Source organism: Anomaloglossus baeobatrachus, chromosome 2 (assembly GCF_048569485.1).
Source record: "Anomaloglossus baeobatrachus isolate aAnoBae1 chromosome 2, aAnoBae1.hap1, whole genome shotgun sequence".
Lineage (NCBI taxonomy): Eukaryota > Metazoa > Chordata > Amphibia > Anura > Aromobatidae > Anomaloglossus > Anomaloglossus baeobatrachus.
In genome coordinates, this window is record NC_134354.1 from 245,396,568 (window position 1) to 245,423,522 (window position 26,955).

Here is a 26,955-nt window from a genome sequence, read left to right on the forward strand (position 1 = left end):
TCCCACACGTACACCTCCAGTGCACAACTTATAAAACACGCCATTTTTTAATTGAGCTGGCTTTTTGTTTTTTACACACCTCCAACACTGCGCCTATTCCCCCTTCCAGGACAACATCGTTGTGATTTACCACTCATGGTTCATGTATCTTTCCCCATTCAAATACATGTTTTCTACACGATGACCCCACCTGTCAGACACCTGACACAAAGATAAATTATTTATTTCCTGCCTGAATTGGCAATATTGTGAAGGCACTAAAAAGCACCACTACCTAAAAATGTGGTTCACTGCGTAATTTGGAGCAGACACGGAAAAGTGAAAAGAAGACCTTTTTAGCTTGTTCAATAGCAAATTTTCAGCAGGCACCAATAACAATACTTATAAATGTATTTTACTGCAGAATTTTGAGCAGGCAATTAAAGTTTCCAAGAACCACTTTTTAAATACTTTCCTAGCAACTTTTTTAGGCCAGGCACTAATAAGTAACAATACCTAGAAATGTTTTTGCAGAATTTTGAGCAGGCAATTAAAATTATCTAGAAACACTTTGTGCTTACTTCTCTAACAACTTTTTTAGGCCAGGCACTAATAAGCAACAATACTTACTGTATAACTGTGCTTGCAGAATTTTGAGCAGGCAATTAAAATTGCCAAGAAACACTTTTTACATACTTCCCTAGCAACCATTTTAGGCAAGGCACTAATAAGTAACAATGAGAGTTGAGCGCGGTTCGCGGTTTGAGGTTCTCCAGTTCGCGGCTCGAGTGATTTTGGGGGCTGTTCTAGATCGAACTAGAACTCGAGCTTTTTGCTAAAGCTCGATAGTTCTAGATACATTCGAGAACGGTTCTAGCAGTAAAAAGACAAGCTAATTACTAGCTGGCTTTCCGCTGTAATAGTGTAAGTCACTCTGTGACTCAAACTATTATGAAATTTCAGCGTATAGTGTGCGGGAACAGCGCATTCAGATCACTGCTGTTTGTATAATGGCGATCGCCATTTTTTTTTCCTTGTCTTCCTTCCCTAAGCGCGCGCGTGTAGTGGGGCAGGCCAGCATGTCACCCAATCCCAGACAGACACACAGATAAGTGGACTTTTAGCCAGAGAAGCAACGGCATGTGTGATAGGATGTCCATGTCACATGTCCATGCATTATAAAAACGGACATTTTCCTCCAGCACGCCATTATCTGCCTTCTGCGTCTTGATGTCAGTCACCGCTGGCGTAGCTCCTGTCTCCAATACTGCTGTGTACACTCTATACACAGCGCTATACAGAATAGGGATAGAAGTTTCTATTAGTCCTTGTAAGCGCTAATACCGGCAGGGTCAGAGCCATAGGTGACAGTCAGGTCCGTGAAAACAGATTTTAACAGCTACACAAGATGACAGCGTCTGTGTAGCTTAGGTCAGGGATTTCCTCGCTGCATTTCCCCATTAGGAGGGATAGAAAGGGAGGCTTCCTTTCCTCTACCCAGACCCACAACCCTGCCACTGTACCCTCCTGTCCTTTGCACACTCAAACTCATTGTTACTAAGCCATTATACTAGCAAACACTGAGTACACTTAGAGGCATCCTAAAAGTGGCTGTTGGACTTCCATTAGTGTCTCACTGGTGCAAAGCTATTTGAAGCACCACTGCATTGCACACTCAAACTCATTGTTATTAAGCCATTATACTAGCAAACACTGAGTAAACTTAGTGGCATCCTAAAAGTGGCTGTTGGACTTCCATTAGTGTTCCACTGGCGCAAACCTATGTGCAGCACCTCTGCATTGCACACTCAAACTTATTGTTACTAAGCCATTATACTAGCAAACACTGAGTAAACTTAGTGGCATCCTAAAAGTGGCTGTTGGACTTCCATTAGTGTCCCACTGGTCCAAACCTATGTGCAGCACCTCTGCATTGCACACTCAAACTCATTGTTACTAAGCCATTATACTAGCAAACACTGAGTAAACTTAGTGGCATCCTAAAAGTGGCTGTTGGACTTCCATTAGTGTCCCACTGGTGCAAAGCTATTTGAAGCACCACTGCATTGCACACTCAAACTCATTGTTACTAAGCCATTATACTATCAAACACTGAGTAAACTTAGTGGCATCCTAAAAGTGGCTGTTGGACTTCCATTAGTGTCCCACTGGTGCAAAGCTATTTGCAGCACCACTGCATTGCACACTCAAACTCATTGTTACTAAGCCATTATACTATCAAACACTGAGTAAACTTAGTGGCATCCTAAAAGTGGCTGTTGGACTTCAATTAGTGTTCCACTGCTGCAAACCTATGTGCAGCACCTCTGCATTGCACACTCAAACTCATTGTTACTAAGCCATTATACTAGCAAACACTGAGTAAACTTAGTGGCATCCTAAAAGTGGCTGTTGGACTTCCATTAGTGTTCCACTGGTGCAAACCTATGTGCAGCACCTCTGCATTGCACACTCAAACTTATTGTTACTAAGCCATTATACTAGCAAACACTGAGTAAACTTAGTGGCATCCTAAAAGTGGCTGTTGGACTTCCATTAGTGTCCCACTGGTGCAAACCTATGTGCAGCACCTCTGCATTGCACACTCAAACTCATTGTTACTAAGCCATTATACTAGCAAACTATGCTGCCAGTTTAAGGCCCGTAGTTGCATTGTCAGGGATAGTTATTGTTGTTTATTCTGCTGTTAATAAAGATAGACCACCGCTGCAATCTACACCACCTCTCAATTTTTACTACCACATTTTAAGTGCACAATCTTGTCGCAATCAAAATGAGTGGCAAAATGACAGATGCTGGTGGAAAGGGGAAGAGTCATGTTGGAAAAGGAAAAAAGGGTTTGTCCATGGGGAAGGTGGCAAAGCTCCATTAACATCTGCTGAAGATAGACCATCTTCCAGCAAAAGTAAGATGTCCACTACTTACCGTCGACAATCCGATGTGCTCCCTTTTTTACGGACACGAACAACTGGAACAAAGGTAGATGATGGCCAAAAAAAGAAAATGCTTGAATGGATCTCAAGTGGTCCAACAAGTGCCCTCTCCTCTACCTCAACTACCGCATCCAAAAAACACCAGTCCTCTCAGTTGTTATCCCAGTCACACTTGCTTTCTCCCAGCTCTGAAGTCTCCATCCGCCCTGCATAGTATGGTGGAACTGAGATGGCTGAGTCTGCAGAGCTGTTCAGTCACACTATAGCCTGGGAATCAGAGGTCTGCTCCCAAGCTACAGTGAGTACAGACCAGGAAATGGTCTGCAGTGCTGCCCAGAACCTTTGTGACTCAGATTAAGGCCGTGATGACCAAGTTTCTGAGCATAATGTTGAACCTTATTCACAAACTTAAACACCTGTTGTAATAGACAATGAGGAACATACTGATGACGATGAAACGCAGATACCAGATTGGGATGACAACTTAAATATTTAGTCAGGGCAAGAAGAGGCTTGGTCTGAGGGTGAGGGGAGTGCAAACACAACAATTGATGAGGAAGTTCTAGATCCCACCTACTGTTAACCCACAGTCAGGCCCTCGAGGAGGTCAACAGAGACTGTGGAGGAGGATGCAACTGACGACAGTTACCTTGCGCCTTCCTGGACAGAGTCGGAGTACTGGTAGCACGTCTACAACTGCATCCTCAGCCACCACTGTGCCTCTGAGCACTAGTCGGGGTGGATCAGCAGGTCGCATGCCCTCTAAGCCTTGCCTAGCCTGGTCCTTTTTTGACATAGCAAAAGATCGCCCAAATTATGTGATCTGTAAAATTTGTCGTGATTCTGTTAGTAGAGGGCAAAACCTCAGCAGTTTGACAACTTCTTCCATGAATCGTCACATGTCCCAGTGGGAAGCTCACCGTGCTGCAATGCGGCCTAGCGGAGCGAACCATCCACCGCCTGCCCATTCCAGTGCATCCGCGCGCTCTTCATCTTCTAGGACAGTGGGGACAGCTGTCACACCTGGTTTTCCATGCACAACTTCCACCACTGTCACCGCAACAGGCAGTTTGCTTGGTAGGTCGTCAGTTGGTTTGGAAGGGGAAACAAGTGCGTGTGTACAGCTCTCTCAGACATCGATAGCACCAACGTTGGATGAAGGCAACATCATGTCTACGCCTGCACTTTCCTCACAAACCTGCATTTTTCCAGGGACATCCTACTCAACACCGTCTACACACAGCAGCCAGATCTCTGACCCTCAGATGTGGACATATAAAAGACCATTTCCTGCAACCCATGACAAAGCTAAGAGGTTGACTTTATCCCTCTGTAAGCTCTTGGCTACCAAAATGCTGCCTTTCCTCCTTGTGGACCCACAGGATTTTAGAGACCTTATGTCTGTCGCTGTGCCCCAGTACCAGATGCCCAGTCGCCACTACTTCTCTAAGAAAGGTGTGCCCGCGCTACACCAGCATGTCGCACACAACATCACCGCTTCCTTGAGAAACTCTGTGTGTGAACGGGTGCATTTCACCACCGATACTTGGACCAGTAAGCATGGACAGGGACGTTACATGTCGCTGACTGGGCACTAAGTAACTATGGTGATAGATGGTGAAGGTTCTGCTGCACAAATCTTGCCGTCCCCACGACTTGTGTGTCAATACTCTGTCTGTACAAGTTCCGCCACTGCTTCTGCTTCCTCCACCTCATCTAGGTCCTCCACCTCCGCCCCAAGCCTGCCTGGTTAGGCCACAAGCGTTCTCACTGCGCAGAAGGAATCACGCACCCCTCATTACTATGCTGGCAGCAGAGCGCAACGGCATCAGGCGGTCTTTAGCTTGACATGTCTTGGAAATAGGTGTCACACAGCGGATGAGTTGTGGGCAGCTCTGGAGACTGAGTTTAATAAATGGTTGTCTCCACTCAACCTGCAGCCTGGTAAGGCCGTGTGCGACAATGCTGCAAACCTGGGTGCGGCCCTTCACCTGGGCAAGGTGACACACGTGCCTTGTATGGCTCACGTGTTGAACCTTGTTGTCCAGCAATTTTTAACACACTATCCCGGCCTAGATGGCCTTCTGAACAGGGCACGAAAACTGTCTGCTCACTTTCGCCATTCAACCACCGTTGCTGAGCGACTTGCATCGCTCCAGATGTCTTTCGGCCTGGCGGTTCATCGCCTGAAATGCGATGTGGCGACAAGCTGGAATTCGACTCTCCACATGTTACAGTGACTGTGGCAGCACCGCCGAGCCCTGGTGCAATACGTCATGACGTATAGCCTAGGCCAACGAGATGCAGAGGTAGGGCAGATCACCCTAATGGAGTGGTCTCAGATCAAGGACCTATTCACCCTTCTGCACAGTTTCGACATGGCGACGAATATGTTTAGCGCTGACAATGCCATTATCAGCATGACAATTCCAGTCATTTGCATGCTGGAGCACACGCTAAACACTATTCGGAGTCAGGGGGTGGGACAACAGGAAGGGGAGGAACTACAGGAGGATTCATATCGGCAAGACACAACAACATCACCAAGGTCCAGACGTTCATCATCACCAACGCGGCAGGCATGGGACCATGGGGCACAGGGATCAACAAGGGCGCATGGTAGCAGGCGAAATGTTGAGGAAGGTGCAGGAGATCATGAAGAAATGGAGGACGAACTGTCCATGGACATGGAAGACTCAGCGGATGAGGGAGACCTTGGTCAAATTTCAGTTGAAAGAGGTTGGAGGGAGATGTCAGAGGAAGAAAGAACGGTTAGCACCTCTATGCCACAAACACAGCGTGGACTTGGTCCGCATGTCTGCGCAAGACACATGAGTGCCTTCTTGCTGCACTACCTCCAACATGACCCTCGTATTGTCAAAATTAGAAGTGATGATGACTACTGGCTTGCCACACTATTAGATCCCCGGTACAAGTCCAAATTTTGTGACATAATTCCAGCCATAGAAAGTGACGCACGTATGCAGGAGTATCAGCAGAAGCTGTTACTCGATCTTAGCTCGGCTTTTCCACCAAACAACCGTGCAGGTGCAGGGAGTGAATCTCCCAGTTGTAACTTGACAAACATGGGACGGTCTCATCATCTTCAACTGTCTACCCGTACCAGTAGCACCGTATCTGGTGCTGGTAACAGCAATTTTATTGAATCTTTTCATAATTTTTTTAGACCCTCCTTTGCAAGGCCACCAGAGACAACAAGTCTGACACATAGTCAGCGGCTGGAGAGGATGATACAGGAGTATCTCCAAATGAACATCGATGCCATTACTTTGCAAATGGAGCCTTGCTCATTTTAGGCTTCAAATCTTGAAAAATGGCCAGAGCTCTCCACTTGCGCCTTGGAGATTTTGTCGTGTCCAGCTGCCAGCGTTGTCTCTGAACGTGTCTTCAGTGCTGTTGGGTGTGTGCTGACAGATAAGCGCACGCATCTGTCCAGTGACAATGTGGACAGACTAACGTTCATCAAAATGAACAAGTCATGGATCCACAAGGAATTTACTACCCCTATGTCATCCTGGGGAGAGTAAATGCTTGTGTATTTTGAATGTGCTTGATGCAAATGTAGCTGTGAAGTGTACAACTAGGGCACAAGTGCTGTCACTGATGGGGTGTCTGTGTGGCCCAATTTTTGGAAAAAAGGGAGACTCTTCTTGGAGAAACGCTTGCTGTGTTTTTAAAAATGATCCAAGATGCACAGCGCTGGGATCAGGAAAGACTTTGCTACCTACCCCGGTGTCATCCTAGGGACGGTTAAGTATGGCGTATTTTTGAATGTGCTTGATGCAAATCTAGCTGTGAAGTGTACAACTGGGGCACAAGTGCTGCCACTGAAGGGGTGGGGGTGTGTGTGTCCCAATTTTTGGAAAAAAGGGAGACTCCGCTTGGAGTAACCCTTGCTTACATTGTTTTTAAAAATGATCCAAGATGCACAGAGCTAGGATCAGGAAAGACTTTGCTACCTACCCCGGTGTCATCCTGGGGACGGTTAAGTATGGCGAATTTTTGAATGTGCTTGATGCAAATCTAGCTGTGAAGTGTACAACTGGGGCACAAGTGCTGCCACTGAAGGGGTGGGTGTGTGTGTGGCCCAATTTTTTGAAAAAAGGGAGACTCCGCTTGGAGTCACTTTGCGGTGTTTTACATGATTTTAGAAGCGCGTGCCATACCTATATCTGTGTCTCCTTCTCTTTTTCCTTGTCCTGCTCTTTTGTTTTCGCATGAGTATATGTCCTTGTCACTTTCTTATGTGTTTGTGTTGTGTTGTGAGTTGTTTGTCACCTTTTGAACACCTTTGAGGGTGTTTTCTAGGTGTTTTTATGTGTTTGTGATTGCCTGCGATTGTTTCCTGCGGTTCGAGTGGTTCGTCGAACGTTCGCCGAACCGAACTCGAACGAGACCTCCATTCGGCGAACCGAACTCGAGCCGAACCGCGACCGGTTCGCTCATCTCTAGTAACAATACCTAAAACTGTGTTTGAAGAATTTTGAGCAGGCAATTATAATTGCCAAGAAACACTTTTTACATACTTCCTTAGCAACTTTTTTTGGCCAGGCACTAATAAGTAACAATACTTATAACTGAGTTGGACTGCATAATTTTTAACAGGCAGCAATACATAGCAATACCTACTTTGATGCTTCACTGGCAACACTTTAGCAGACACTACAAGTATTAAACCCTATTTCGATCATGAAATGTGCCAATGTGAGGCACACACCCTCTTTTCCCTGCACTGCACATTCCTATTCTAAACTATTGCTCTCCTATTTATCTCAACTACCTAGCATTAAACCCTTAGCTAAGCTCACCAACACTGCACATCCCTAATATAAACTATCCCTCTCTTATCTATCTTAATAATCTAGCATTAAATCCCTAGCTAAGCTGTCTAGCAGCCGGCAGCAGCACCTTCCCTAACATTTCACATTCACAAAATGACACCGATGTAACATGTCTGCAATTTATATACATACGGATGTGTGACTTAGTCAGCCAATCACAGAAGCTCTTGTGTCTGACCCTTGTGGATGTTTGCTTGCTGTGATTGGATGCAGGAACATCTGCACATAAAGTTAGGTAAAAAAATATGGCGCCACACTCCAAAAGGCTTCTCCTGGTCCAGAGTCCCTGCCTCCTACACTGATTTTACACATCCCCACAGCAGAGAGCACCATAAGCCTATACAAAAGCAGAAAATGCTATTATAAAAGCATTTTTAGAAATGTAGCTATCATCAACATTACTATTCCACTTCCCTACATGTGAAGCACACTTTGAATAGTCTGCAGGAGGTGGTAGTAATCCCAGAGGAAGAGTAGGAAGCAGAGGAGGATGAGAAAAGGATACAATTTCCTGTGAGGAACGTTCAGTCGATGCATAGGCAAGTGTCACAGGAGGGTGGAGTCCATCGATCGAGGTGGGCTTATGATAACAGACAAACTGGTAGTGAAGGTACAGGAGCTGGGGAACAAATGGAGTAGGAAGAAAAGGTGATGGGTGCAGAAAACTGATATTGATCCCGTCTCTGTTGTCCGTGGTTGGTGGGGGGGATGGAGGAGGAAAGCCAAAAAACACAACATGGACTTGAACCCCTTGGATGCATCTGACACATGAGAGCCTTCTTGTTGCACTATCTGCAACATGACGGCCATATTTTTAGGATTAGAAATAGTGCAGACTACTGGGTTGCCACTCTGTTAAATCCATGGAACAAGAGTAAATTTAGCAAAATGCTTCCCCCCTGGAAAGGGACGCGCAGATGTTGGAGTATCGAAGCAAGCTTGTAGACCATCATGGCAGCAGTTTTCCACAAGACAGCAGTGAGGCACATGGTGTGCTTCGCAGTTCTAGTATCTCAACCACGGGAGCATTGTGTCGTCACTTCAGAAACATTAGTAGCAGCAGGTCAAGTAGCAGAAGAAATGTCTGTGAGGTTTGGCACACATTTTGTTAAACCATTGCATGCATGAACAGAACAGAGTAGAAGTCTGACACATAGTGAATGACTAGAGTGAATGGTGCAGGAGTATCTAGAGCTCAAAATCAATGCCATAAGGGAGGAGATTGGACCCTTTTGCATTTTGGTCTTTAAAAATGTAAGAGTGGCCTGAGCTTGCCAGTTATGCCTTGGAATTTTTGTGGCCTGTCTGGCAGCCAGCGTTCTCTCAGTATGTGTCTTCAGCACTGCTGGTGGTGTATTGACGGATAAGTGCATCTGGCTGTCTCATGAAAGTATAGACTGCTTAACTTTCATAAAGATGAACAAGTCATGGATGTCCAATGAGTTTGTCACCTCACACTCAGATTGTGCAGTCTAGGCGATGGCGTAGTGCCAGGATTCTGGGAGCAACAGCCTTACGCCTGTCTGTCATCTTGCTGTCTCTTTCAAAGGTAGAAATGCTATTTCAGGCATTGTTACAGGGCCAGTCCCACATATCCATGATGCGGCGTTTGACTATTTTTAGTCTGTGCCAATTGTTGTTACTTCTCCTGTTGTCTGACCTTATTTTTTGAAAATGTGGAGACTCTAAGTAAGGCCTCCAAATTGTCTTATGCCTGTAGTGTCAGAGCTCTGGGAGGCCTAATATTTTCACTTATCCACCCATTGATTCTAAAAACATAAATAATGACAGGCCACAACCTGTGTGTTGAATACCAGACTGCTGTGCAAAGACACATTGAGCAAATCGGGGTGGGGGAGGAATCGATGCCACTGTCCGTCTGTCTGTCTAAAATGTTTTTTAAATATCAAGACCCCAAGATGGGTTTCCAAGTTTTGTCTTGCCTGTACTAACAGGAGTGTTGGAGCACCATCCCCACATCTGTCTCTCATCCAACTCAATGTTTCTTATGTCAATAGTCTAGAAAACTAATGGCTATGCCAAAACAGTGGTGCTGCACTGCAAACCATAATTTTACTGTTTTGGAAGCAATGGTTTCAGAAAAGGTCAAGGGAGGTGCTGCAGTGACTTGAGTCTGAGCAGTTTAATGGTGGTGATATTGCTCTCCAAAATCCAGGACATATTGCTTCAGGCCTTGCATTTAATCCACCACCTCTTAAGCGGACTTTACACGCAACGACATTGCTAACGAGCTGTCATAAGTAGAGATGAGCGATGTTCGAGGTTCGCCAATTTCATGTTCGAGTGATTTTGGGGGGTGTTTGAGTCGTTTGACGAACTCGAACGATTTGCTAAAAGTTCGGCAGTTCGAGTTACGTTCCAGAATGGTTCGATCACCAAAAAAGCGTGGCTTTTCACAGTAAGTATGTGCGCACGTTGCTTATCTGCATGCATCCTACATCCCCAGCACAATCCCTCTCTCTTTCTTACTCACCGATTACGAGCGTCACGCTGCACGGCTGTCACAAATCTCTAGCGGCATTTCCTCTTTTGAAAATGGCTGCCACTTCATTATTCAATTAGTTAATCCATGCTTTCCCCGCCCACCAGCGCCGATGATTGGTTGTAGTCAGACACGCCCCCACGATGAGTGACAGCTGTCTCACTGCAACTAATCACAGCCGCCAGCAGGCGGCTCTATATCGTGCAGTAAAATAAATAAATAAATAAATTAAAAAAAAAAAATGCAGTTCCCCCCATATTTGATACCAGCCAGGATAAAGCCACATGGCTGGAGGCTGGTATTGTCAGGATGGAGAGCACCACATCATGGGGAGTCCACCACCCTAACAATATCACCCAGCAGCCGCCCGAAATTGCCACATCCATTAGATGCGGCAGTCCCGGGACTCTACCCAGCTCATCCTGAATTGCCCTGGTGCAGTGGCAATCGGGGTAATAAGGAGTTAATCATAGTAGGCGTCTCCCTGAGATACCTTCCATGATTAACCTGTGAGTGAAAGTAAAGAAACACACACAGCAAAAAACCCTTTATTTGGAATAAAAGACAAAAAAACACCCTCTTTCACCATTTTATTAAAATCCCTAAATACCCCTCCAGGTCCGAAGTAATCCACATGACACTGTCAGCTCTGCTACATGAAGATGACAGGGAGCATCGTAGAACACGATCACTGTGTCCTCTCCACATAGCACCTCAAGTGAATCGCGCTGTCAGCGGAGACTTCAGTCTGCAATGCAAGATTACCAAAGATTACCAAATCTGCCTATGTTTCTCATTAGAGCCAGTGTCTGAATGGTTAGAGCTCTCATCTAAGAAGCATTAGTTCACGAGTTCAAGTCCCGGCCATCCCGGAAAAGAATTTAATTTAGTTTTAATTTTAAATTATAATTATTATTTATTTATAATTATAATTTAATTTAATTATGCACTGAGGGGAGGATGATGGGGGTTGTAGTGCCTGCGGTGATGATGGTGGTTGTAGTGCCTGCGTGTGTGCGGTGATGAGTGCGGTACTGCAGGTGTTTGCCCACCCATCCATCCATCCTTGCAGCTGAACAATCTGTTTCTAGATTCTCTACTGCAGTATAGAGGTAAAGATTATTAAATCTGCCTATGTTTCTTATTAGAGTCAGTGGCTCAATGGTTAGAGCTCTCGCCTAAGAAGCATTAGTTCAAGAGTTCAAGTCCCGGCCACCCGGTAAAGAATTTAATATATTTTAAATTATAATTATTATTTATTTATAATCATAATTTAATTTAATTATGCACTGAGGGGAGGAGCCGGCCATCAGCTGGGAGCCGCAGGACATACCTCTAAAATCGGACCAGTTCACGGAATGAGACTGCATTGCTCTCTCCTCTCTCTCTTCTCTCTCTTCTCTCTCTCATTCCCTCTCTTTCTCTTTCTCTCTCTCTCTTTCTCTCTTTTTTTCTCTCTCTCTCCCTCTCGCTTTCTTTTTTTTCTTTCTCTTTCTTTCTCTTTCTCTCTCTCTTTCTCTCTTTCTCTTTCTCTTTCTCTTTCTCTCTTTTTCTCTTTTTTTCTCTCTCTCTCCCTCTCTCTCTCCCTCTCTCTCTCTTTTTCTCTCTTTTTCTCTTGTTCTCTCTCTCTTTTTCTCAGTCTCTTTTTCTCTTTTTCCCTCTCTCTCTCCTTTCTCGTCTCTCTTCTCTCTCTCTTCTCTCTCCTCTTCTCTTTCTCTCTTCTCTATCCTCTCTCTCTTCTCTCTTCTCTCTCTCTTCTCTCCTCTTCTCTCTCTCCCTCTCTCTCTTCTCTTTTTCTCTCTTTTCTCCTTCTCTTTTCTCTATCCTCTCTCTCTCTCAGACCTGGCGATGATCAGCTGATGCGGTCACCTGACGAGTTGAGCGGTGAGGCTGGCATTTTACCGCCCAGCCAGCTAAACTATCAGCTGCTGCTGTCGGACAGGAGTCTGCACTAAAGTGTGTAGTTTGTTGGGGGGGTTTTTGCACTGATGCATCAGCTGATTGTATAAAAGCCATTTATACAATCAGATGCTGTGTCATGTGATTCAGGCCCTTGAACCTGACACATCATCTGATCGCTTTGCCTTCCAGCAAACCGATCAGATGATATTGGATCCAGATTGAACGGCGCGGGACCCTTGACCCAGGATTACTGAGGAGGGGGGTTCTTTATTTCAATAAAGATGGAGTCACTAATTGTGTTGTGTTTTATTTCTAATAAAAATATTTTTCAGTGTGTTATTTTTATTTTATCTGTACTAGAAATTCATGGTGGCCATGTCTAATATTGGCGTGACACCATGAATATCGGGCTTAGGGCCAGTTGATAATATAAAGCTAGCCCTTACCCCATTTTCACCCAGCCAACCACCCATCACCAGGGCTGCTGAAGAGTTGGATACAGCGCCAGAAGATGGCGCTTCTATGAAAGCGCCATTTTCTGGGGTGGCTGCGGACTGCAATTCGCATCAGGGGTGCCCAGAAAGCTTGGGCACCCTTAGCTGCGGATTCCAATCACCAGCTGCCTAGTTGTACCCGGCTGGACACAAAAATTGGGCGAAGCCCACATCATTTTTTTTTTAATTATTTCATGAAATTCATGAAATAATTAAAAAAAAAAGGGCTTTTCTATATTTTTGGTTCCCAGCTGGGTACAATTAGGCAGCTGGGGGTTGGAGGCAGCCCGTAGCTGCCTGCTGGGCCTGGCTAGCATACAAAAACATGAAGAAGCAATCGTAATTTTTTGGCAAAAACTAGCCTTGTAGTTCTGCAGCTGCTGTCTGCTGGCTGTCTGTATGGAGGAGAGCAGACAGCAGCTGCAGAACTACAAGTCTCAGCATACTCCATCCAGGACTGTATGCAGGCGTTTTTTGCCCACTAAAAAATGACGTGGGCTTCATCATATTTTTATATGCTAGCCAGGTACAGCAGGCAGGTACGGCTGCCCCCAACCCCCAGCTGCCTAACTAAAAAAATAGGGAAGCCCTTTTTTTAATTATTTCATGAATTTCATGAAATCATTTTAAAAAAATCGACATGAGGTTCTCCCCATTTTTGTGTCCAGCCAGGTACAACTAGGCAGCTGGGGATTGGAATCTGCAGTTTAGGTTGGCCCAAGCTTTCTTGGCCCCTCTGCTGCAAATTGCAGTCCGCAGCCGCCCCAGAAAATGGCGCTTTCATAGAAGCGCCACCATCTGGCGCTGTATCCAACTCTTCCAGCAGCCCTGAAGCCGGGTGGCTTGCTGGGTAATAATAAGTTAATACTAGCTTTGTTTTACTAGCTAATATTAAGCCAGAGATTCTTAATGTCAGGCAAGTTTGATCCGGCCATTAACAATCTCCAATAAAGGGTTAAAAAAAAGACACCACACAAAGAAAAAATACTTTAATAGAAATAAATACACAGACACACTTAGACACTCCATGTTTATTACTCCCTCTCAGCCCTCCACGATTCATGGTCTTCTGTCTTCTTTCTCCTTCAACCCATGCAGCTCTGCTACATCAGACAGCACTGCATGGGAGGAAGAACGCTGCTGCTTTCATGCAGTCTATTCACTCAGTGAGTGAGCAGAAGCTGCGTGCTGTAGGTGGTGACATCACCGCTGACAGGCGGTTTGCTATAGCAACGGTGATCTCCGTTATACACCGGCTGTGGCATCTAGTCCTTGCATGTGGGCTGACTCGGTAAAGAGCGCCCACATGCAGGAACGGGGAAGCCGACCATGTGCCAGAGCATTTCGCCGGTACATGGAGATGCTGGAATGATTACCGCGTACCGGAGAGATGCACTCACAGGACCTAGCATGATGTCTAGCCATGTGACCAGTCTGTAGGCAATGAGATAATAGACACGTGACTGGTCACATGCTATTTTGATGTCACGATAGGTCCTATCATCAGTGCTGGTTACCGGGAGGATGCAGTGATTATCGGAAGGAAAAGCGGCAGGAGACAGAGTGCAGGACGCATCGCGGGGACCTGTAAGCGTTATTGCAATGTTTACTAACTGTATGTGTACATGTATAATGTGTTTTTATGTGTTTGCCTGCCATTGTTTTCAATGAGGTTCGAGTGGTTCGTCGAACGTTCGTCGAACGGAGCCTCCATTCGGCGAACCGAACCAAACTCGAACGCTAGGGGGGTGGCTCATCTCAAGTCGTAAGGATAATGGAATTTGTGACGAACTTCCAGCATCGTTAGTGACGTCGTTGCGTGAAATGCACGAACGACCGTTAACGATCAAAATTACTCACCTAATCGTTGATTGTTGACACGTCGTTCTAATCACAATTATCGTTGCTGTTGCAGGATGTAGGTTGCTCATCGTTCCTGACGCAGCACACATTGCTATGTATGACACCGCAGGAACGAGGGACATCACCGTACCTGCGGCTGCCCGCAATGAAGGAAGGAGGTGGGCGGGATGTTCCGCCCGCTCATCTCCGCCCCTCCACTTAGTGGCTCTGTTAGTGGTCATCTAGCAGCTCTAAAAATGGCAACTCATGCCACTCCATTTAGCAAATTTCAAGAATTTTCATGGCCTTCACTCTTTGAACCAGAAGTGGTCAGGTACACAATAAAAAAAAGACAAGAATAGTCAGAAAATGAGTTGAGCTCAAAACAAGAAAGAAATGTACCAAACAGTAGCTGAATGAACAAGACTAAACCACTGGAAAAACAAGGCAATTTTAAGCAGTTTCCAGCAGCCCTAAGGTGCTGTACTTTCCAATTCGTTGAAGCAAGGAGATGATTATTCCAGTTGGATAACACACATACCCAAACTGCCATACTTAAAACCACTACATGTCCTAGCCACCCTAATTCTGGTGGCTAGACAGAGTCTGTGCCACCAACAGTTTTTGACTTTGACTTCTCCTCCATCATTAGCTCCACCTGCAGAATGAAGGGCACTGCAGCCAAATTCAAGATGCTGCCCCCTGACTGCTTGCCCAATATGCTATATTTAGGAGATTCCTCCCTCCCTGGAAAGACACTGAATCAGTTGCCCCCGCCTCCTGTGGTATGACCTGCTCTTGCCCCACCTTCTGGATATACGTCACCTAGCTGTCCAGCTTCCGGTCTCTCTGTTCCAGGATCCGGACCTGTCGGGCAGCCGGTGGCGTGTACCCGCTTCAGGAGATGGTAAGAGAGGTATCAGCAGGGATGGAAGCGATCTGCTCACGGCGCTTTAGCTGTGAGCGGCTCCCTCCCTGCTGAGGCACAAGTGACATGTGCCAGTGAGCTGCGTTCTAAGGGAACTACCCGCCCGCCAGTCCGCTTGTGCTCGCCATCAGTCACAACCCCTCCATCAGCAGGGAAGGAAGCATCCTGCTCACGATGCTGTTAGTTGTGAGCGGCTCCCTCCCTGCTGAGGCTCTGAGGGAACTACCCGCCCGCCGGTCAGCTTGAGCCGCTTCTATGACGCCGCCCACCACCCGCCCTGCCACTGCCAACATGGGGGGGAGGGGCGGGGGTGTACGGGTGTGGGCTGTGGGACGGCGCGGTCCCTGACACAGCGCAGGTGGAAGCGACGCAGCGGTGGGTCCACCGGCCTGCTGGAGTAACAAACCCCATGCCCCTGCCCCCTCCGCCGCCCTGCCACCACCACTCTTTCACCACCAGCACAGGGGAGCAGGTAGGTTGCGGGGGAAGGCTGCGGGTTGGCGCAGCCTCTGATGCAGTGCAGCTTGGAGGCGCTGCAGCGGTGAATGCGCTGACCGGCAGATGTCAGCAGAATCCTCCCATTGGTATCCAAATAATAAAAAAAAAAAAAAAGCCACATTATCCCCCAGAACGCTATGGGTGTTAGTCATGAAGGAGCCAGAGGCCACCTGGGTATCCTGGCAAGTGGGGGGAATTAAGGGTATGGTCAGGCCTCACTTCAACTGTGCCGGGGAGTGGGGAAGAGGTAAGCTGGGAAACGTGTATTTGCAATATTGCAAGGAGAAGCTGCCAGCAGGCGGCATAGGCTCCACCTGCTGATACCCCACCTCCTTCACTAGTTAGCGTGCCAGTGATTTTCACCTCCCTTTAGGGGCCGGCATGACACCTTAGGATGAACAAACCCCCCCATCCCCCACTCATTTGACCCCACTCATTTGAGCAAACCCACCCTCCCCCTTCCATTTTCGTGGGTAGCGGCTGTGACCGGACTCTGTCATCTTCGCCTGGGGATCTGCACGGGCGTCGGGGCTCCGGGCATCGTGAGCGTCATAGTAGCAGGGTCACATGTGTAGAGCTAGATGCTCTTTTCTTCAGACTTTGCTCTGGTGAGGTCCTGCAGCGGGATGAAGAGCTTCTGAGCGTACATTGGCCTTGACAGCGGAGTTGCCGTTGGAATTGGGCGAGGTACTTCCAGAGTCAGGCTGCCTTTTTCCTGCATAATTTGGCGAGCACCATTATATGGGAGTGCAGGGTGGGATAAGTGCCCCGGGGGAGGGGTCATGTGATGTCACCAGGCAACAGGATTTCTCCCAATTCAACATTCTGTCACTAAGTTATGTATGACCAACACCGTGGGTGTACTGAGGAAATCATCCACCTCATTGTAAAAGGTGTTATAGTATCTGCCATTACTACCTCTTGTGGTCAGCATTCCACAGTCTGACTGCTCTAACTGTAAAAAATCCTTTCCTATTTAGCTGCGGAGGAGGAAGTCATGTTCCAGTCCTTTATATTGACCACATATGTATTTATGCATATAAATGAGATTTCCTCCTCCATTCCTTGCAATAATCTAGTTCCCACCTTGAACCGACAAATTTCTGAATGCCCACCCCCCGCCTTTTTTATTAAAAAAAAAAAGTCGAGCCCAAACTGGATCCCAGATTTTAGATGTGGCCTCTCAAGTTATTTATAGAAGGGTTCCAATATGTTGGGCTCACGGGATCTCACCCCCCTTTTTATACACTCTAACTTAGTACTGTAGTTGAAAAGATGGTGGCTATGTTGCTCACTGATAATTTTATGGAAATAGCGAAGTGTATTTCTGTGCATTTTCGTGCTTGTTTGAGTTTCATTTTAACAGACGAAAATGAACAAGTAAGATGCGAAAATTGGAATTTTTATTTAATTGCAAAATTATGCCCACTAATATTTCCTGAGCAATTATGTCCACGTAAATATTCTCCAAACAAAAAAAAAATACACAATTTTAGTTTTTGATCTCAAGTGCGTATAACTGACAAGTGCTTTCCAATGTTTTATCAGACAGCAATCATTCTAATACTATACTATAGAGGGTGCCAAGTAGCTTCATTATTTGAAGCACATATTAAGAATAAAAAAAAAAAGCCCCCCCCCCCTTTGGGTTTGCCTTTCGTTTTGGAATGTTTTGCCGCATGGAAATATGTTTTGTCTGCTATTACTCATTATATTGAGGTTTGTTACAGTCATATGAAAAAGTTTGGGCACCCCTATTAATGTTAACCTTTTTTCTTTATTACAATTTGGGTTTTTGCAGCAGCTATTTCAGTTTCATATATCTAATAACTGATGGACTGAGTAATATTTCTGGATTGAAATGAGGTTTATTGTACTAGCAGAAAATGTGCAATCCGAATTTAAACAAAATTTGACCGATGCAAAAGTATGGGCACCCTTATCAATTTCTTGATTTGAACACTCATAACTACTTTTTACTGACTTACTAAAGCACTAAATTGGTTTTGTGACCTCATTGAGCTTTGAACTTCATAGGCAGGTGTATCCAATCATGAGAAAAGGTATTTAAGGTGGCCACTTGCAAGCAGTTCAACTATTTGAATCTCCTATGAAGAGTGGCATCATGGGCTCCTCAAAACAACTCTCAAATGATCTGAAAACAAAGATTATTCAACATAGTTGTTCAGGGGAAGGATACAAAAAGTTGTCTCAGAGATTTAAACTGTCAGTTTCCACTGTGAGGAACATAGTAAGGAAATGGAAGAACACAGGTACAGTTCTTGTTAAGCCCAGAAGTGGCAGGCCAAGAAAAATATCAGAAAGGCAAAGAAGAAGAATGGTGAGAACAGTCAAGGACAATCCACAGACCACCTCCAAAGATCTGCAGCATCATCTTGCTGCAGATGGTGTCAATGTGCATCGGTCAACAATACAGCGCACGTTGCACAAGGAGAAGCTGTATGTGAGAGTGATGCGAAAGAAGCCGTTTCTACAAGCACGCCACAAACAGTCACCTGAGGTATGCAAAGCACATTTGGACAAGCCAGTTACATTTTGGAAGAAGGTCCTGTGGACTGATGAAACAAAGATAGAGTTGTTTGGTCATACAAAAAGGCGTTATGCATGGAGGCAAAAAACACGGCATTCCAAGAAAAGCACTTGCTACCCACAGTAAAATTTGGTGGAGGTTCCATCATGCTTTGGGGCTGTGTGGCCAATGCCGGCACCGGGAATCTTGTTAAAGTTGAGGGTCGCATGGATTCAACTCAGTATCAGCAGATTCTTGACAATAATGTGCAAGAATCAGTGACAAAGTTGAAGTTACGCAGGGGATGGATATTTCAGCAAGACAATGATTCAAAGCACCGCTCCAAATCTACTCAGGCATTCATGCAGAGGAACAATTACAATGTTCTGGAATGGCCATCCCAGTCCTCAGACCTGAATATCATTGAAAATCTGTGGGATGATTTGAAGCATTCTGTCCATGCTCGGTGACCATCAAACTTAACTGAACTGGAATTATTTTGTAAACAGGAATGGTCAAATATACCTTCATCCAGGATCCAGGAACTCATTAAAAGCTACAGGAAGTGACTAGAGGCTGTTATTTTTGCAAAAGGAGGATCTACAAAATATTAATGTCACTTTTATGTTGAGGTGCCCATACTTTTGCACCGGTCAAATTTTGTTTAAATGCGGATTGCAGATTTTCTGTTAGTACAATAAACCTCATTTCAATCCAGAAATATTACTCAGTCCATCAGTTATTAGATATATGAAACTGAAATAGCTGTTGCAAAAACCCAAATTGTTATAAAGAAAAAAGGTTAACTTTAATGGGGGTGCCTAAACTTTTTCATTTGACTGTATCTTTCGGCCCTGTGGACCCACAGGTATGAACGTCAACTTTGCGTGTAAGGTCATTTCCATTGCGGTCATTTTTTCCAAGGCGTCTTTCCTAGGCTGCCCAGTCCATGACTAAGAGGCAGTGTCACGTTACTTGGATTTGGTACACTGGTCCAACCCTAGGTGTGGAAAGATTAAACTTTATTTTTCCGCTACAGGGCACCTGAAAAGGAGGACCTGATGGTGTAGTTGAATTTTTCTTTAAGTTTTAACGGCTACACTCGCTTCAAGAGCAGGAACGGACAAATTGGTGTGGGGAGTATTTAACAGCAGCAGGTCCAACTGTTTTCGGGATGGTTTTCAATACAACGGGGTTTATGCAAAAAAAAAAAGTCAGTATGGTTGTCCTAGTGGCCATGTTTCGAGAAACCTACCCCCTGGCCGTGACTTTCCCCCAATTAGGTTGCAGTTGGAAAAGGGGGTGGGGGAAGACTCCAAAAACGTGGTATGACCAGTTGGTTTACCAAGCCCGGGGGAAAAACCATCTAACCACCTGTCTACAACTTCCCTCATCAGTAAGCGGGCTGATTAGGTTTTTTGGATTTTAGAATGCACATCAGTCAACAAAAGGTTAAAGTCATAAAAGTTATCCAGTTGCCGTGATAGCATTGTTTTACACCCTATTGCATTTCCAATCCCAGGTATTCCCGTTAACTCCATCCACTGGCAGGATCAAGGCTTTAATTTTTTAAATTCGTAGTGGGATGAGCAGTCAAGGGAGGTCAATGACCCGGCCTCCCGTTACAACACCGACATGACGGGCCTATGGTAAGGTATGCAGCGAGTGGGTTTTACCAGGTGGGTGAAGAGCATGATTATTTTCAAGCGATCCCTTGGTAATATATAACCGTCAGTATTTAGTGATACTACATCACCAACGGGCACCGTTTTTTTCTGTTGCGAGCAAACAGTTACAGTGTTTGCTTTGCCATTTTTTCAATTGCGGAACTGGACTGGCGTGATCAAGACCTAGTGGGACCCATGGTATGGAAGGGTTAGAGGATTAGCGGCAAGTGAGTGGATGTTAGGAGGCCTAATACGTCCTAGCTGTTTGTCGACCTAATAAAAGGTACCGGGCTGGTTGGTTATGCCCATTGCGGACTTATTCTTATAGCATAGTCACATAGGTAGAAGAAAGACCTAGGTCCATCTAGTTTAGCCTTTTTCTCCCCTCTCTGTTTTGGGACCTTTTTCCCCCACCCCTGGCGGGTATGCCCGAGGGTGTTAGTGATGGCCCTTAGACAAGCAGGGGTGACGGGGAACATTTTTTACCACGAAGACATTTTTTCCAATTTTAGCAGACAGTTTTTGGCGGTAATTCAGCAGTGGCTGCTTACTTTGGGTCTGCCATCCGTGGAACCCGGGTTGTACCCCTCCCAGAATCGGGGCGCCCCCGAGGCTACGTATGCATGAGCATGGTTTTGATGGGTTGGGGGTTGGCAATGCAAATACATTTTGAGGGAAGTTCGTACCGAGTTTGTTTTTAAAAAACAGTCTATTAGGAGATGCGCAAGAGGCTACTGACTGACATATAGGCTGGCATAACATTACATATGTTCCAGATTTGGGTATTTTATTAAAAAAAAAAAAAAAAGGACGTGGGATTTTTGCCTGAACCACCCCAGGGAGAAGAGGTGCCTGCTGGCCACGAGAATTTTGCTGGTTCCAAGAATTTTCCTTTCTGACAATGTTTTTCTTTTCAGACGTAAGTCGGCCGAGTGTCGGAGTCTTAGGTCACGCCCATGTATTTCGGGCAGCGTGAAAAGCTGATCCTCGCCCTGGCGGTCAGTCCTTTGTTTTCTTTGCCCTGGATGGTAATTGGAGAATTTGCCGGGGCCTGGCTTAGCTGTGGGCCCTACCGGAGGTGTTCAGGATGGGTGAGCCGCTCTCCCCAGACTACTTGGTGATCCAAGTAGGCGTCAAAGATCTTGTCTTCTGCCATCTAGCTGCACCCTGCCCGGTACCCTCATACGGTCAGATGTGTACAAATTTCCCGGTTCTTTTCCGAATTTAAGACGGTCCAGGCTGAGGCAATTTTCAGCTTATATGGGAACGTATCTAAGGAAGGATATGTTATGGAGCTGTCCTGGCACACTGGCAACCAGCACCTACCTAAGTGGATTTTTTAAATATAAATATATATATATATATATATATATATGTATCTATATATATATCTATATATCTATAGATAAAAGTTGTTGGTGTGGCACCGCCAGCTGGAAGGTAATAACTTCGCTTTCATTATGTGGGAGTGGGTACATCTTAAATGATGCTGTTCCGGATATGTTGATGGTGGGAATGTGTGAGGAGATGGCTCAGGTACTGTGGTTATGTGGGGATCGCAGCTTGCTGTGCTGCTCCTTGGCGGAAGGGGTAAGAAAACTGGTGGTGAAATATCCGCACCGGACGGCCGGTGGCGGAAAATTTCCCTAAACCCCATGGTGTTGGCTAGTAATGCCTAATTTAAAAGCTGCTGCCAAAATGTATGCCAAAGTAAAGATGAGAGTGTAGCATTTTCACTTAGAGAACTGTGTGGTGTCTTTCTAGGGGGGAAAAGTGGGGTTTGGGTCCTGGCAGTCTGAGTACAGCAGCAACTGATATCAGAAGCATAGCTCACAGGAGCAGGTCTCAGTGGAGTTGTGGAACAATACAATTACAATGTACAAATATATGAATGGATACCACAAAGACATTCTAGTAGAGATGAGCCAATCTGTTCTAGACAAATCATATTCTCTTTGAATTCTTAAAAAAAAAATTGAATTCACCTGAATCCAAATTTTACATTCATTTTATTCAAACTCATCAAATTGAGGGTCAACTACCATTTTGCTGAGTTGTGAAGAGCCAGAAAAATATTTACCTTTTTGCTCACCTGGACCATTGATGCTTCCCACAGTATTGTGCTCCATTTTTCCATTTTGCCTCTCCCATCATCTTCATTTGGTGTTGCGTAAGCCTCAGATGTTAAAATGCATTTCACATGAGGCCAAGTCAGCACCAGAAGCAATGCTGGGATGTCTCAATGTCACATTGCAGAAAGTGCTGGCTAATTAGCAGGCATCTGTTTCCTTCTTGTATAAAGCATCCTAGAGTAAAAACTAGATGTCAAATGCTTATTAAGAGTCAATAAACTGCAAAGTGACCCCTAAAATTAATAATGTCCTTTAAACAAAACATTCCTTTGAATTGGCCCATGACATGCATGGCATGTAGTAAACCCACTTACGCCGTTTATTGTTTTTTATTTTTTTTATTTTGATGAATCCAAACACATTTATGTTTTTAGAAAAGTCCAGAAACCAAGAGTCCAGCTCTTGCTGAAGCCAAAAGCTTGCTGCAGGAAGTGTAAAGTATAACCTCAAAGCAGTATAAATTTGTTATTTAGCTTGAATGTGTATGCGAATGTATTTTTTATTGAACATTTCAAATATCAAAAAGTATTTAAAATATACCGTAAAAAGGTAAAAAAAACCTGTCTTAATGTTCCAATGCCACCCATACCATTCATACCATTGTGCAGCATAATACCATCCTTTTCAATATTACAATAAGTGTTTTTGATTAAAACTTATGAAATGTCTTGTACTTGACAAGCGAATGACATAAAAGTCTGTAAATTTAAAACTACTTTTTTAAACTAATAATAAAAAGAAAATATAGCAAATATGTGAAAGAGAAATTGCCTTTTCATTTTTTTTACATTAAAAGACTATGTATACCTTGATAACTCAATTTTGTACGGTCTGAATACATTGAAAAGAGTGATGAGGGAACCCAAACAGTAAAGTTCAAGGTTTAAACCGGACACCTAGTTTCCGGTGCTCCAATCCAAACACAGGCTTCTCCCACAAGTCAGTGTCTGAATTCGTAAGTTTGTAGTTTGATGCTGAAAAAATCTTATTGAAAGGATGCATCGTAGACAATGATCAAGCTTTTTGACTCTGGTCACCTCCGCACCCATCACAGCCAAATCGAGTATTGGCATGGCTGTGATCAGGGCACTATGTGACCCAAAAATCACTGTGTACCCACACTGCACTACACTCGGTTGGGTTACTCTTAAAAAAGGGTATGTGGAGGTCCTCTTAAAAAGGTTTGTGGGGGTCCTTTTAAAAAAGACTCAGTGTGTCCATTTCACTTTCCACATATCTCTGTGGGGTTACTCTTATAAAAGGGTTTAAGGGGGTCCTGTTAAAAAAGGCTCTGCGTGGCCACTTTGAACCAGGCTCTGTGCTGTTTTTCTTAAAAAGGGTTTGTGGGTGTCCTCTGTCTATGGGAGTCTTCTTAAAAAAGGTTTCTAGGGGTCATCTTAAAAAGAGTTTGTGAGGGTCCTCTAATAAAGGCTCTGTCTGACCACTCTGCACCAGACTCTGTGAAGGACAGCTTAAAAAATGGTTGGTAGGGAAAATGTCTGCCAAGGAGGGCAGATGTGCTTGAGGGAGCTCCCCAGTAAATAGAGCTAATCTGCAACATCAGGCTGCTACAAAGCCCCCTCACATACCCTTTTGAGTTGCAAGGGTAACAGCACCACAGGTTGAGCTTAGCTCACTGAATATTGGGCCTCCTATTGTGCAAATCCAGGCCGTGGAGGAGGTGAGGCCTTCTCCTCATGGAAACCTTGGACTTGCTGAGCGGAGCTGTGGCCCCCCCCTTCTCCACGTAATTGCATTGACTGGAGAGCAGACAGTGTGGGGCAAAACCGACAATACAGCAGTATCTGCGTTGGGAGCAAAGTCTGTGAAGAAAGAGGCCTAACTGTGTGGCTCCCCAGACCTTGTGGCCTACCAGACCCCTGAGGCTTACTTGAGCCTGGAGCCAAACTGGAGGATTCCCATGGCCCACAGGCCTCCTGCAGAGCTTTGTACAGTGGTGGTCAGCACAGAGAGCACCTGCAGCCTGCACGCTGCCGGAGAGCCCTCCCACCCCAGCCTGACACCTGCCCGCCACCTGCGGCTTACAGCACCAGGAAGGCCGGGTGGCTTTCCACAGCCTGCCTGGGTGCCCGGATCCCGCCCGCTCCCAATGGCGTACCTGGCCCTGGGTCCTGCCTAGGAGCTTGAGCTTCTCTGATCTCCTGCGGCAGAGGCCAGGCCTGGAGACGGGGAGCTGAAATGGCAATTTGGCATGAGTGAGCAACACCGGTGTGCCCTGGAGCCTCTCCTTGAACACAGCTAGGCAACAGACAGGAGCTGCAGCGGGGGAATCCCCCCAGCACCGACTACAGCTTTAGTGGGAAGCAGTGAGTGTGCTTGGTAGAGAAGACAATGGGGGCACAGGGACAGTCTCATAGAATCTGTCTGCCCTACTGTTTATAAGGCAAAGCAGGTGCCTGTGCCCAGTGACTCATTAAATCAACAGCCAGTGAATGGGCCCGGCTTGAAAGGGGGAGAGGAAGCAGGCACAATAGTGGGTCTCTCAGAGCCTGTTTACATCAAAGGCCCAGCACTAATCACCAACCTTAGTACAGGACCCCAAGTCTGAACTGGGACACAAAGGGAGCCTGACCCTCCTGTCAAGAAGCAGAGACTTTATCATACCTATACGGCCAAGCACAGAGGGGTAAGATGGGCTTCACCACTTGAAACAATGTTTTAGTCCATGCAGCTCCAAGCCACAGAGGCCCAGCACCAGAGACACCTCGCCCAGCAACAATTATTTAGCCCCATTCCAATTAATATTAGCGGAAGTACATAATGATGATCCAAAGCAGGAGAGGACAGAAGAAACAGGGGCAGCTGGAGTTCTTTTTCAGCACTTCCAGAGACAAAGAGAACGCACCAGACTAGGAGAGAAAATAGGCCACAAATGGGGCAGTGGAAGACAACAATTCCCCGTCAATTCCCCCCTGCATCACCAGTAGATTCTACAAGTGCCACCCAAAGTTCGCTCACCAATTCTCCTGTATCAGGCTCCAGGTTTAGCCCACTGAAGGACATGGAGGCAACATCACCTTCCAGCCACAGCAGTGGAGGTACTGACAGCCCAAAGGGCCCTGAAACACCTGGAGAAGCCAGAGGGATGAATGCTCCTCCTTCTATCATGGCCTAAGCCCTAGCAGACATACCCACGAAAGACCAACTGGCCTCAGGCACGCTGATCAAGTATATGCTGCTGGTCTTCAGCCGCTCTATTCAAAAAGACCTGGAGGGCCTCCTCCTCCTGATTTTCTCAATGCTGGCAGGGAACTAGCCAGGTCTTTTGCCGGAAAGGAACAACCATGGGAAGGGCAGACTCCGGTCAAGGAGACCACCTATGCCAAACAAGGCATCCATCCACAGACAGCTGTTTCGGGGTATTTGACCCTCATCAGTGTGGAGTAGGGGGGCCTTGTTCTAGTGTCTGTGGATGGATACCATGTTTGGCATAGGTGGTCTCTTTGACTGGAGACTGCCCTTCCCGTGGTTGTTTCTTCCCGGTGAAAGACCTGGCTAGTTTCCTGCCAGTGTTGAGAAACATGTGATGGTGTCTCCGCGGCATTCTTGTTTTGCATATTTTCCCAGGTGGCCTTGTTTTAGTGTCACTGCATTGAGAAACACGGGATGGAGTCTCCACGGTGTTGGATGTTGATCTCCCTGAAGTCAACCATCCTTACCTATGTAGTCTTCTACTAGGCATTGCTCCCACTAGCCAGTTTCCTACTCCACACTGATGAGGGGCAAATACACCGAAACAGCTGTCTGTGGATGGATACCATGTTTGGCATAGGTGGTCTCCTTGATTGGAGACTGCCCTTCCCCTGGTTGTTCCTTCCCGGTGAAAGACCTGGCTAATTTCCTGCCAGCGTTGAGAAACATGTGATGGTGTCTCCGTGGCATTCTTGTTTTGCATATTAAGGTAAAAGCTAACTGACCTAGAGGATAGATCCCATCATAACAATCTCAAATTCAGAAGAATCTATGAAGAAGTTTTACCAACTAACTTGCTTATCCCTCCTCAGACAAAGAGATTGGTGCAGTCTGGGGGGGCATTATTTTTCATATATGTTGCATGTTTGCAGTTTAATTGTATTTCCTTGCAAGTTATTTTTCCATGCCAAACTGATTCATGTGACATCCTTCTTCAGTTGACAAAATTTGGTTGGCTTCCACACCTCGCGCACAAGGAGCTTTCATAACCAAGATAAAGTGACACAATGCAAAAAGGATAGGTAACAATGGTTCTTAAATTTTGTTCCCTCAATGTCAACAGCCTGAACACCCCTCAGAAGAGGCTATGTATGTGGAAAGAAGCAGTGGCAAGCTACGGTGATGCTTTTTGCACCCAGGAAACACACCTCTTAGAAAGAGACAACTTTAGGGTACACTATGCCCTTTTTCCAGAGATTACCAAATCACATTAGAAAAAGAAACAAAGGGGGGTACTTCTAGCTTTCACATCATCGGTGGCGTATGTCCCAATTACTACTGCACGTGATACGCAGGGAAGGTTCATCATACATTTAGTCTCACATAATATAACGTGATAGGAGTGTTATCGAGTTAATGCAATCCATGACATGGACCTAAACTCCACGATACAGGGAGAAAATAACATATCCCGCTAGCCTAAATCATTCATAGACAGGATTTATATGACA